Below are 8,743 nucleotides of genomic sequence, written 5' to 3' on the forward strand. Positions count from 1 at the left end.
CCCTCACTGTTGTACAACTCAACACAATCACAGGTGAAAACTCATATGACGTCTTCGGTTTCATTCAATGTAAAGGAGATGATAAATTTATATAAACCCAATACAAAAACCAGCCCAACCCTTTCTTCAAGAACCTAGAAGAAGAAACCAAAAGACATTATATATCGAGTTGAAAGACATTATATATCTTCAAGTATTATGATCTCCATCATAGTACTTTGGCTGAAAATTAAAGATAGACATCTGAATAACATATTAGTAGTTTATTCACTTTCCTAATATTAACAGATGTATTATTTAAAGATGGTTCATAAAACATCTTCCAATCTACGGATGCAAAAGAAAGTGCATGCGCTGAAATCCCTGTACTAACCTTCTAGTATTCGCTTGCAGTCATTACAAGAAAACTATGAATTAGGAGCAAGAAATTGAAATATATTTAAGCCGTTTCAAAATAAAAATGGGTTTAAGCCGTTTCATTTTTAAAAAACGTTTCTACAAAACATTTTATATCAAGGAAAGTCGCTAGGAAAGATTTAGGTCTCACATTCTAGCTGGAGAACAAAAAATGAGAAAAGGAACAAAAACCCGAAATCAACAATTTTCTCTAAGGTTCTCTTTGAAGATTTCTGCAACTCTTCATCCTTTCTATTCTCTCACTAGAAACCCTAATTTGTTTCAACCAATTCGAAGTTTTCGTAATCAGGTGAATTAGCTCTGCAACTTTGTTACATTTATTCGAGTTCGAATTTCTCCAAGATTTCAATCCTTAGTTATTCTATGTGCAGATTGGCTGACTCTCTGTTTTTTGAATCTCGTTTACGGTATTTTTTTTCTTTTAGAAACCTAGTTTGCATAAACTTTTCTTGTCTAAATCGATGTTTCTTTTGTGATTTGGCGTAGAAATTTATTGATTCTTTTGCAAATTGGTTAAATTATGTTAGATTGCAATATCAATTCTCTGTATTTTAGATATGTATTGTTGGATGTTGGAAGATTTGATGAAACCAAACCCTTGTTGCTTGATCTCAGAAATTGATTCTTTATCTTCAATCTTCTCAACTTTGAGAAAACGAAAGCAAACCCTTTTCTTCATCCCAATTTCAAAGTCCCTAAACGAAAACCCTAATTTTCTTTTGGGAGCTTCTCTTATGGTTATATCTCAGCTTTTATTTTGAAAAGAATTGATGAAATTTTCCCGAGTCTTATTTTGTTGGAACATGATTTCAACAAGTTGAATGGGTCATTAATTGTCCAAATGGCTTTTGAAAATTTTGCCCTGAATTTTGGAGTTTTGATTGTTAACCTTCAATTTTGAAGTTCAGACCTTTTAACTTGATATCAATTACAAGGCATTTCGTCATTTTTTACCTAATAGCAATTGGCTATTAGTATAATGTCAGAATTGGTGCAAATTATTATTCTTTTTTTAAATATTTATCAGATCATAATACATTTTTTTTAATCTGTAAGTTGCATGCATTTATGTATTTGTACTATTTATTTATTATTAGTTATTGTCATTTTTATGAGTATTGAACTAAAATACAATACATGCTTTCCTCCTTACATTCATTTCTGTATATTAGTTTCATTATATTCATAAAATATTTAAATTGGGAAATGACTCTTCATTGGTTTCCAAGTTGACTTGTTTAGGTTGCCATACCAGGGTTGGCTGATTTCAAGCAACCTTGATTGAACTAGCCGGTGTTCATTTGTCCTACTTATGTGTGTAACATGTGCTTAGATGACAAAAGCAACATTTTTGTGACCTTTCCTCCTTGGGTTTTTAGTCTTGTTGTTCTTAATCACAACTGATTTTTTTCATGTTCTCGTCTTTCTGCAGAGTTATTCCCAAGACACTCATGCCTCGAAAGGTATGCCTGTTCTTACCAAAAAGTCCTTAGGAGGCTTTCTACTCAAACCTCATAAGCTAAATGCTTTCTCTTATGCTAAGTATTATGAGAAATTTTGGATCCAAGGGCTTGCAATTGAATGTTGTTTAGATATGTTTAGAGACTCTACTATGTAGAAATTTATTTATGCATTTGTTTTGGTCTTGATTGGATGTAGTGCTTTAATAAATATTATTTATGAGACCTATTTTGATCCTTTACTACCCAATCCCCTTCTAACTTTTCTACCACAGCCACGTTCCCAACACATTCTTTCCCACTTATGAGGCAATCTTGAATTTGACCTAATTGTAGTATAGTTAATCTATTTCATAATACCTTAAAGCCACTAGTTAGTTTCCGTACTTCTGGAATCAAAAGCATTTATTTTGGAAGATTACGGTGGGTATTTATCATCTGTTTCATTGCGTTTATTATCCAATTTCTAAACTAAGTTGTGCTAGAATCCTAGTTCGCGTTGAAGTAGGACTCAACCTTGTGATTCATCTCCTTTTGAAATTCCAGTTATGGACCATTCCTTGACTTTTCTCAAACCACGATCATCACCGAAGTAATGGTGATGGAAGGATTGAATGAGATTTTTTTTTTGCCAAAATAGTTATGTCTGAATGGTCGGTTTGTATTTCTGTGTGTGAGCATGCTATTCCAGAAGAATAACCATCAGGCTGGTATATGGCCATTGGGCTTGTTATGAAAACATAAAATGTTATTCTTGGTTATTTCTGAGTGCTTGTTATTCCTTTTTGTTTCTTTATAGAATTTCAGACCCCGCCTTACATTTGGTTTCACATATTCACACTGGGCAGGTTCGCTTGATTCTTTTCTCACCATTCTTGTTTGACTTTGATTATGTTTTAATTGTTGAAACTGATTACAGGGTTTTTTGAGAATTTATATGAATTGCTCAAGTAAAAGGTTTTATTTGTTTAAAATAATTTGGGGTGACATGGTTTTGTTGTTTCTCTCGGAAATAACAAAGACAAATCTTAAAATATGGGTTTGTTTAATATTAGACAAAGCTTCATTTAAATACAGTGAAGCATTTGTTAGGAAATTCACATTAAAGCATACAAGATTTATCTATTTCTTTGTTTCTAATCTGTTATAGGGTTGAAATGGACAATGAAGCATGCAAGACTACAACAATGACATCACCATTGAAGTTATGTTGTTTTCTAACTTGTAGTTGAGGTAGAGGTTGAATAGGTTGAACCGTTGAATAACTAAAAATAGAAGTCATACAATCTGCATTTTAACATAGTTTTATCAACACATTGTAAATTACATTCATTTCTTAAACATGGCTTTTATATTTTCCATTGAAAGTTATTAATGTCACAATTCACTTATTCATTTTCCTACTTCACCCAAAGATAGATGTTTCAGTGTATTTTCTAAGAACAAATACATTAGATACTTGGGTAGGATAGTATTGCTAATTCTCATATAGACAGAGGATCACTTGATTCTTAATTTAACATTCAGTGCCCTCAGTTAACTTGTTTAGATTACTTGACAACCTTCCTGTTTTATTAGATGTATGACTTCCAATTTGTACTCCCACTTGGCCCATGTGGATGTCATGTAGGATGATCAAACCACCCAATGCATCATGTTGAATGCGATGACCATTGTCTCAAAACTCAGTCCATTCTTACATTACCATATAAAAATTCTAAAATTTGAGTAGAATCTATGCTTCTAATTGTTTTATTTAAAAAAAAAAAAAAAACACATTGCAGATTTGGTAATTTGCTTCTAATTGTTTCAGTATCTATTTGTTATTTTTGTAATAATCCTTGTTGTTTTGATAATTTATACTTATCTTTAAATGCTTTTGGTGGGATTTCATGATTTTCCTTGGAAACAACTCTATAGGGAGAAAGTCGTACCTATGGTGGGAAAAGAGGATCGCAGGCTTCAAGTACAGCGCATTAGGCAAGGACCATAGAATAGCTTCAGAGAAAAAAAGTTTGGGTTAAAGCCCAACAAGAGCAAGCATTGGAATAATTGTCAGTGATATGATCAAGGTACTTCTTTTGGATCTTTTAATTAGTTTCTATACGTAATAAATCATTGATCAAGGGAGAAGTTCACCCATGTCAACATCACTTCTTTATGGGTTCATGCTGTGAAAGAGTTGGTTCATGTAATCAAAAAAATGTAGGGTGAAAGCCCATGCCAGCATTACAACTTGAGATTTGAAGGCCAAAAACATCCCATAAATAAGGAAAGCTCATTCTTTGGATGTATTAAAATTGTGGGTAATATTTCATCTTTGTTTCTTTGATTGTTGATTTATTGGGATATTAGAGATAATAAGGCCTTGATTAGATGACATGTGTCACTTTTAGACTCTCTATCATCTTCAAAAAATCCCCAAGGCCCATTAGGATTTTCTTTTTTGAAGCAAAAGTCCTTTTGTGTAAAATAAAAAAGTCATTTTATTTTCATTAATATCTTAAAATAATCTTCTTTTGTTAAGATTTGCAGATTAAACAAGTTCCCCTAGATGCATTGGTTGATTTGGACTGACTGAACTTTTGCATTTTCTATATACATCTTCTCCAACATGTGTTCTTGTTCAACTTGTTTTTGACAGACAACTTGGTTTCTAGGCCTTTGCATATTGGTTGATATTCAACAGTACAAAAAAGAAGATGCTTCTCAAAAATTATCATTATATCCATGTAAATCGACACTCTTGCATCTATTTCTACTTTTATGTACATGGATGCATGCACATATTTATGCGGGTCTAATGTATGTGCTAATATTGGATGAATCTGTATGCTTTTGTTTGCATTATTTGTGTTGTATTTAGTTAATCTAAATATCTAACCGAATAACAATTTAGTGAGATGAATTGGACTGATTGAACTTTTGCATTTATTTCCTTTGTCAATGCAGTTAAGTATGAAACTTGTCTTGAAAATGGAACCTTGGTTTCAAAATCTGAAGGAGCGGAGCTCATAGTCAGAGATGGTTTGTTTTTAATACCCAATCTCTCGCCTAATGCAAGTTCTCTAATTATTTGTATGAACAATTCTGATTGAGTTTGCATTCGTGTTTTTAATATCTTTGACTATCAATAAATTCAACATTTACATATAAAGAATATTATTGAGTTGAGGATGCTAAGATGGATGAGTGGCAAAACTAGCAAAGGAAAACTTAGAATTGAGGTTTTGAGGCAACCTGGGTGTATCTTAGTCGATGCTTTTAAAGGTGGTATGGTATGCATACCTTAAGGTGAGGCAAACCCAAGATGCCCTGGAGCTAAGGTGAAAGGCATACAAACATCCTTGGTGAACTATTGTTGGGCGACCAGCTGTGACAATCAACCCTGGCTATCAAAAGGTACCTCTCCAGCGACATGTACTGCTGTTGTTTCTGTCTGGTTCACTAGGCGATTCCCCCAATAATTGGGCAAAATGCAAACTAGCTAATTATGAGCAACATGAAAATACCTGTCTGGTTCACTAGGTGGGCCAGATTCCCAATAAGATCTTAGTGGCAATCTCGCATAGTGGTCACTAGCCTGATGTTGCTTTACCCCCTCATACACCACGTCTTGGTGTATGCTGATGCTTATTTTCGCTGAGTGCCCAGATACACGGGTTTACCTTGACATCTGCATTCACTAGTAAAGCTCCTACATGGAAATGTAGGAAAAAATAGACTTTTCTGTTGAGCACAGAGGCTATCATATGATACTGCATTTAGATCAAGTGATTCTGGTTGGTGCTTATTGCATTTGGTGTTACTATTTTCTAATTCATGCAGATAATACCAAAATTGTGGCCAACCTTATGTTTCTTGGGCTGACCAGCTCGTAGAGGCGGCCTAGGTGCATTGCCAATTGTTTATTGAAAGGCTCAAACTTCAGTGCCGCATGCCTTTATGTGGTGATTATTTAAATTGGGCACTGTTCTATATTGTAAAACTGAAGCTCACTGGAGTTTCTACGTCACTATTAAGGAGGATACATGTTAAAAAATTGTATTAATGAATTTTTCTTTTGAAAGTAAAATTAGATTACTTTTTCTCCTCTTTTTTCCTTAAATCTGTTTTTTCCCTTTATTTCTTCATTACCAGAATGCCCAAAGTGATCATATTTTTAGCATTTGCATTACAAAAGGTTGTGTTTGGTGCATTTTTATGAATTTCTAATATTATTTGGATTCTTCTCCATCATCCAAAAACTATTTGAAGGATAGAGGTATATGAATTTCATCTGATTTTATTTGCAAATTTTTTCTCTGCTGCTGTGTGCGCTTTCCCATTGCATGAAAATAAAATATGGGAATAAAAGGAATACCTGCATAGGCTTTACATTTTTTATGTTTCGCATCTACACCTTACAACGATCCATAAACTTTTATACTATCTAACATAATATATTTTGTTGTGGTTCCGGGCTGATGGAGACCTTTTGATGCAAAGCAGAAACAAAAATAGAATAGGGGAAGAATTCAAGAATGATACCCAAGAAACTGAAATTAGTCATGATAATCAGTTTGGAAAAAAACTCCTTAAGCAAAAGAAAATAATTAGCTATCCTAAGCAAAAGAAAATAAGCATGCACACTAAAAATATCTTGCAAGGATTTTCTCAAATGTGTTATTTTGCATCAGAATTTGGATTCTTCAAAGAAATTTTCCATTTTATAACTTCATCGACTATGATATTTATAGTTTTGAAAATCGCTGATAAAATTACTTTCTTTTCTTTTGCAGATTAAGGGCTCTGGGGATTCTATGTTTGTGCAGTCTTTGAAGGGTGATCCTTTCAGGGTCAGTGCTGTGTTCTATTATCTAGGGTCACAACTACTCGCACCAATTTCAAAAAAATTCTTATAAAACCATCTTGTGCTTTCTTGCTTCATGTGGTGGTTTATATTGTTTTGTATATGGAGAAGTTTTTATCTCGTAGAGACCATGTCTTCCCTCATCATAATGAAGATGGTTTGCTAGTGTTTTTTGTGTACTTTAGGTTGTCCTTACATGGTTAGTTAAAATCTCAACAAAAATTGCTTTTATTTTGGCCCAATAATTTTCAATGAGGAAGCTGTACTGACATGGATAAATATATTCTTCTAAATTATTTTGGCCAAATGTTGGCATTTTTCCCATCTAACTTATTCTCTATTTTCATTCTTGCTTTCAGAGAGGCCTGCAATTTCATATTGACATTCTTATCTGATGTCTTTGATCTTACAAACTCTAATTGAGGAGAGCAGTACAAATCTATCAGGAATAATGTGGTAATTCCTCGAGGTGAAAGCATCACCAGAATCTTGGTAGCCTCATTAGCTGGAGCACTCCCAAGTTATCAATTAGAAGTGGTAAGTACACTTGAGTACAAGTTATTGCTTTCTCTATCTATTGTCGCTTCATAAGGCTAAATATGTCAAAATGATTTCTACGGTTTGAAAATTATTCTTGCTAAAAATCAGCTTTTGACTCGTCTCCATTTATGGTAAGTGAGCCTCTTTTTTTTTTTCCGTCAGGTAACATATGCATTATCTCTGGTGAGGGCATATGGGATAAAGGCATTGGATTGGGCTAAGGAGATCATTTAATTGATTCCATCAACAGTCGTGACTGAGGTGGAGCGATCAAGATTTCTACCAACCTTATCCAAAGCGGCAACAAGGGGTGATATTTCTGCTCTTAACAATTTCATTTGAAGAGCTATCTGATGTTTGCTGTCGCAATAGAGGAGTTCAAGAGATTGTTTAGGGAGCTTTGAGGCCACATGAGCTGAATTTTGTACCTATGACTTATTGTAACTATTTTTGTATATAAATTAATGTGATAGAGAACCTCGATGTTTTCTATTTGGGTCTATTTTGACCGTAGGTAACAGGTGTGTAGAAAAAAAATTTAATTTTTTTTAATGTTTAGACATCGGTTTGTAACCGATGACTAAAGTCTCAGACTTATGACATCACTCTTATAGACATCGGATTTTAAATTGATGTCTAAAATTCTTTTTTGTTATATAAGTATAGATTTGGAACGGGTTTAAGCTGTTCCAAAATCTGAGTTTTGGAATGGTTTTTGACGGTTCCAAATCCTGAGATCTAGAACGGTTTCCAGCCGTTTAAATTCATTAACGACGCCTCGAACAAAGTCGGTCTACATGCCGTTTCATAGTGTCTTAGGAACCGTTATAAACCATTCCTAATTTTCATATTTGTTGTAGTGAGTGAGGGGTGTTGAAGGAGAATACATGGATCAAGATTGAGAATTTAGTTTATTGAAGATAAACCAAAGCAAGTGCTGGTGGTTACTCCTTAGACTTAGACTCGCTAGAAGTGAGAACCGACTCATCCTTTGGATGAGAAGTGATTGCCTCCAAAGTCTTATAGAACTCTTCTTTTAGTGGACCTGACAAATATTCATAGAAAGAAGATCATGAGTCTGAGATCAAAGAACTTCACCGAAGGGGATGGGGTAACCCATCTCATTTTTTTCCCTCCATAAATATGAGAGCTTCGTTGACAAATTTTCAATTCAAACTATGTGCCGTGTTCAAGTACAAACATATTAATGGTTCTATTTAAATGAGTACGAATGCAGAAATTTCTCACAAAGCAACCAACAGCTACTTAAGAGTCAAGACACCCACCACCATGCACAGTTCCAACGTAGTAGTTAGTTGTGGCGTTATGGGTTAAATGTGCCTACTTCATACACTGGTATTTTGAACCCCACTGTACTGTACATGCGTCGTCTTGTGTCCTATATATCATCCAATTTAATATTGTCCTCTTCTGTAAATTATTATATTATTATTAAATGGCGTCCACTGTCCCC

The 8,743-nt window shown here is 34.0% G+C and overlaps 1 long non-coding RNA gene across 4 annotated transcripts; it reads left to right on the forward strand.

The window, feature by feature from the left end:
• The first annotated feature begins 367 nt into the window (after positions 1-367).
• LOC147405882 (uncharacterized) lies at positions 368-7,750 on the forward strand. 4 transcript variants are annotated; one of them, XR_015176122.1, is made up of 7 exons: positions 368-706; positions 1,850-1,880; positions 3,028-3,949; positions 4,830-5,279; positions 6,659-6,715; positions 7,089-7,266; positions 7,432-7,750. It is a non-coding gene; the product is annotated as an uncharacterized LOC147405882 (long non-coding RNA). The 4 variants fall into 4 exon arrangements; XR_015176123.1 differs by lacking the exons at positions 368-706; positions 1,850-1,880 and adding an exon at positions 1,926-2,725 and having other exon boundaries at positions 4,830-4,904; positions 5,036-5,279; positions 7,432-7,746; XR_015176121.1 differs by lacking the exons at positions 368-706; positions 1,850-1,880 and adding an exon at positions 1,924-2,725 and having other exon boundaries at positions 7,432-7,749.
• Positions 7,751-8,743: the final 993 nt, after the last annotated feature.

Source organism: Akebia trifoliata, chromosome 3 (genome assembly GCF_017979445.1).
Source record: "Akebia trifoliata isolate Shusen 1 chromosome 3, ASM1797944v1, whole genome shotgun sequence".
Classification (NCBI taxonomy): Eukaryota; Viridiplantae; Streptophyta; class Magnoliopsida; order Ranunculales; family Lardizabalaceae; genus Akebia; species Akebia trifoliata.